General features: G+C 36.8%; 1 long non-coding RNA gene across 1 annotated transcript in view; it reads right to left on the minus strand.

The window, feature by feature from the left end:
- LOC123959368 overlaps window positions 1-4,762 on the minus strand; it is a 27,805-nt gene extending 23,043 nt beyond the window's left edge. The window contains exon 1 of the long non-coding RNA XR_006822280.1: window positions 4,718-4,762. This is a non-coding gene — a long non-coding RNA (uncharacterized LOC123959368). The remainder of the gene's footprint in view (window positions 1-4,717) is intronic.
- Between the last annotated feature and the right edge of the window lie 655 nt (window positions 4,763-5,417).

Here is a 5,417-nt window from a genome sequence, read left to right on the forward strand (position 1 = left end):
GATTCTTCCTGCTGATGAGTGGTTTGCATCTTGTGGTGTGGCCTCTATATTTCTGCTCTCTGAGTCTTCTTCCAACAGTGGATTGTGATACCTTCACCCCTGCACTGTGGAGGTCGTTGGTGATGTCACTTACTGATGTTTCGGGGCTTTTCTTCACAGCTCTCACCATATTTCTGTCACCAACTACTGTTGTTTTCCTTGGCCGACCTGTTGGACGTCTGTTGCTCAGTACACCAGTAGTTTCTTTCTTTTTCAGGACATTCCAAATTGTTGTGCTTGCTATGCCCAATGTTTGTCCAATGGCTCTGGTCGATTTTCCTTCTTTTCTCAGCTTGACAATGGCTTGGTTTTCTCCCATAGACAGCTCTCTGGTCTTCATGTTGGTTTATCCTCTTTAACAGGAAATGCAGTCTTTATAGGTTTTAAACAAGGATGAAAAGTTAGACTAGTCATGCAGAGCTATTTAATGTTTGGACAATCAACCTAAAAGGCAACACCTGGGCAACAAGAAACATCTGTCACATGTTCCAATAGTTTTGCTCACTTGAAAAATGGGTGGGTTCAAACAAAGGGTGGTAGCTCCTGAGTTGTTTAACACATGAAATTCTGATCTCTTGTCTCATACTCATCTTTTGATCTTAAACCCAAATGTCTTCAGTGAACAGTGAACAAAAACGAAGGCCTTACTGTTTCAATACTTTTGGAGGGGACTGTATAGTTAGAGAAGTTGGAAACATTTCTATTTGTAGTAGACACATAAGCTCTAACCCAAACATTCTGTGAGTTATACGCGCTGAGACAAAAAGCATAATGCTGTTGTCAGTCTGTTCAGGCACAATAACTGTGTCCACTTGATGTCATACAGAAGACTGAATCAATCACTCAGGTTGCACCCCTGACTGCAATGAACTTTCCCACAAGAACTTCTGTTCTCCGTGTTTTAATCAGCCCATTTTTCAGATGAAAAAGGGCGGGGGGAATAAAAAGAAGCCTTTCATATTCTGTTCCGAAAAGGAACTCAATTAAGAAGTCCCAAAAGGGCCCTTTAATGGCTTATGAGGAAAGCAGTGATGAAAGAGACAGAGGTTATAAATATTTCAGGTAATTTTGTTATCTATTCATCTCTTCTTCCATATCGAGTCAGCTATCGTCTCATTATCTCACAGCCGAATTGTTTTACTTACTCGCTCACGTTTCTGTTGTTTTACGACACACTGTGTGTTTCTAGACAATGCGTTTAGTGCGGTCTCTTATTGAATTAATTTCATGTGTTATGTGGTTTGTGTAACAACTTTTATTTTTCTATAAATGAAAATGCTTCCCTCTGCCACAGAAGATTGATAGCAAATGTATTTAATTAACAGTATATCCATTTCTAGAAAGCCTTTGCATTTCCAAACAGCAGGGGTGAAACACATAATGTTACAAAGCTGTGCATATGTATAGTTCTTTTTTGTAAATCTGTGAGATTGCATGCACATGTTCAAACTTGATTTCACTTCCACCACTGATTTTCACAGTTCAACTCTGTCTGCTCCATCGGCCTTTCCATAAAAACGAAGAAAATAATGTTGAAAGAAAAAAGATTTTAGCAAATGTCTGTTACATGGTTCTCAAGCACCGCCAGAGCAGCCATCCTTAGCGCAGCAGTGGCTATTTATAGCACACACAGTGTTATTAATTCATCACCAATGAACCCGCAAACCATCGGGAGTGATATCCCAGTTATCATCATCAATAGTCAGGCATTTATAGTGTTTTTGAGGTGATTCGCAACATAGGAGAAAATTAAAAACAAAAACAGGGAACATGAAATGCAAATGCAGACACAATAAAATAAAAAGAAATGGTATTTTCTAGCTAAATTCATGCGGTGCAAAAGAGAAGATTTCTTATGAGTTGACAAAGAGTCTACAGCCATGCTAGCGGCTCTGCGGTTCTGTATGCTACTTTGGCAAGGGAATACTTTGACCTAAATGCTATTATCAGCATGCTAACATGCTCATGATGACAATTTTAACATATAAATGGATACCACAGGTCTTTAGTCACCTGGGACTAAAGTACACCCTGTCTATTTCATTGATTACATTAATTTAAACACTGAACTGCGGGTTGTGTTTTTAACCAATTTCTGCTGTCAAAATGGCAAACATTAGAAAAAGCATTGTTTTCCTAATATTTCCTCTAAAAAGTTCATAGGGTCACTAGAGACCCGAGGTGTGTAATGGTGTTACATTTTTTATTTAGCTCAGACAACATGAGCTCTGAATAGGTCAGGACAACGGTCAAGATTCTGTCCATGTAGTGGTCCCAAGAGAAGTCAGGGCTAATGAGGGAACCTTATATAGTTACCTCAATTACCTTCGCCTTGCTGCTTGCTATAAATGCACAAGTAGTATTCCTGGCCAAAAAACTGTTGCACTTCCCTGGTAAACCTTGGTCTTCAACTGTTATGGCAATGGCTGATGGTGTTTGAGATATTATATAGAGGTGCTGTTAAGGATTTGATTTGATATTGGGTCTGTATATATTGATTTTCAATGAAAACTTTTATAGTACTTATCGCTACAGGCCGTTTTCTCAAAATAAGTTTTTCCTCATACTCTGAGCCTAAAATCTTCACTACAGTAGCTCTTACAGCCACCAAACATTCCAGATGTATTCCTAACTATATTCTAAAGGTTTTTTTTACAGAGGGGTTTGTTCATATGGATTATAGAACATTTTATCCCCAAAAGCAAGTCAAAAAAAATTTTTATGCGTCATGAAAGTATTTTTTGATTTATGAAACAGTAAAAAGAAATATCCCAAATCCCCTCTGTAAAAACATTTTTCAAGTATTTCGTGTCAACAAAATAAAACAATACTTTTGAACCTGACTTAATCCAGTATTCAGATTTCAGTTCTTAAAACAGATGCAAAATTGTGCATATTTTATTAGATACTGCCTCAATTGCATATTTAAACATAACATTTCAGAAAACCTGTAATACAAAAAAATATTACCTTAGTGTAATTAATCAACTAGGATTTCTTATGACATCTAAGTTTAATTTAAATTTTTATCCTATTCACCTGCAGTGTCTCGTCTTCATTTGTGTACAGTAGGTGCTAATCTATGAGAAGGTACAGTATCCTATGTGTGAGACAGTATTTCACCTGTAACGGGCTACACTGAAATATATTTACAAATATCTGTAAAATGTATGTTTATAAATATAAAATATACATACAAATACTGTGTGTTTTTGTGTTTGTTCTTGTTAATAATATAGTAATATGATAATGGTAATAATGCAAATATAATAGTAGTAATAATAATAGGACTATAATAACTGTAGCAGCAGGTGTCAAACAGAAACATGCTTGCAATCACAGCTCCAGAGGCAGACCTCAAAACCACAATTTTCAAACTCAGTATGTAGAATCTGCTCCATAAACGCCAGTAACCAACAAGGTATGGGAGATTAATTCCTTAATACTCTGATGTCGCACAGTTGGCGCTGATTCCTAAGCCCTGTTGGGATTTGTAAGAAGGAGGAGTACTCTTAGAGGCTTGGAGTCTAGAGGACCTTCATCCTGCCATCACTCTTTTTACTATGCTCTCTTGTCATCACACCCTGACTCTATTGAACAACATACAACACAATAATATGATATACCATATAACAATGAACAACAGATTGTGATAATTCCTTAACATTCCTGATAAAACATACAGTAATAGAGTTTAGTTGTAAATGATAAATCACAATCCAGAAATGCACATTCACATCATGTGGTAAAAGAAATCTGAAATCTCCACTATCCAGAATAAATTACATCATATATTCTCTATCTACATTCTCATCAGCACACTACTGCCGCTATTAGTAAGCCCAACCTAGCAAAATAATGTGGTTTGTTTGTAATGTAAAATAAATTGAGTTTTTTTTTCTTTGGCAGTTTAAAGCAATTAAAATTTTTTTGATTGAAATATTCTGCTTCCTCTAGTTCCCCATTCACAGCATAAGGCACAGAGAAAATAAATAAGCTCCTTCACAATTCAGTCGGCTGAGGAAATAGTGAAAGGCTAAAATTCTCTGAGAGGAAGTGTAACACTGGTCCAACACATTATTTATTTCCCTGTGCAGAACTTTTAACACAGTGGTCAGCAATGATCATCATCTCTTTGTGGGACTATAGCACTATCTCTGACCTCTGAACTTCCTTGTATATCTGAGCGTAGAGTCCTGCTTTACACATATACTCAATGGACTTCCATTTAAGTATATCTAGTATGCTACCAACATTTACATGTTTAAGTTGCACCTTGACATCTTCTACACAACACAAAAACAACACTGTGACCTGATACACACTGGCCCAAAAAGACTTTCCCATGGACTTACATTGTGAAATTTTTTTGAGAGCCAAAACCCCCACAAATTAATTAGAATTGAATACATTTGGTCTAAAAAGTCTCTTGTGCACTTGCTATATAAGCCCCACAATGTGTTAAGTTCTTTGGCTTTTTGCGCTACTGAGCAGCTTTAACATTTGAACCGCTGAGGGGTCAAATTTACCTGCAACTGTTTTTCGATTGTATGTAACTTTGTTTTAATATAATATTCAAGTCCAACAATCTTTTACTTTTCCTAAAAGTGTGTTATGTAGCACCCTCTATTGTTAAAAAATGTCAAGATAAAGCAATTTAAAAAATGGGCATTTATACCTGTAAGCGCCAGCGGGTAAAATTGACCCCTGTAGAGAATCCAGTCATTTTTGTGCTATTCAGTTTGCGTGTTTACATAAACATTCTATGTTGCTATTGGCAACGCCTTTTCTTCTTCAGGCATTAGACTTGCTCAGCGCAGTGGGTGATGGAGAGTCTGGCGGTGGGGGCTGACAGCGACCCATTTGCATGAAATAAACATGCATAAAAGCTGCATAAAAGCAATGCTTAGTGCCTATAGCTTTTGGGTCGGCTACATGATCATCAAAACTACTGCTGCAGTAGCCTAGTTTTCCCTTGTGATAGAGATGTGTTTTGCGGTCCCATCAAGAGAGCGTGTGGCTCCCTCGTGTGCTTTTTGACCCGCAGAGGCTATATAGTTTTTCAACGCTGTGTATTTTTTAGGAAAAGTGATCATTATACATTTTCCGTTGGGTAAAAACCTACTTAAAATTTTTCTTCAAATAAAATACTTTTGATTGGACTTTTAAACTTTTGTAGCTATTTGTAATTCTCTGGATGCCCGATGGACTACGAATAAACAAGCATATCAGTAAGAACTAGCCTACATTATTAGGCTATTATTATTACCTCCCATAGAACCCTAAAGTAGTCAGTCTTTATTCTAAATTGTATGCTGCATTTAAAGTCAAGATGTGTTTGGAATATAACTAGGCTATAACATCTACAACAGCAGCAA

The sequence above is a fragment of the Micropterus dolomieu genome, linkage group LG20 (assembly GCF_021292245.1).
Source record: "Micropterus dolomieu isolate WLL.071019.BEF.003 ecotype Adirondacks linkage group LG20, ASM2129224v1, whole genome shotgun sequence".
NCBI lineage: Eukaryota > Metazoa > Chordata > Actinopteri > Centrarchiformes > Centrarchidae > Micropterus > Micropterus dolomieu.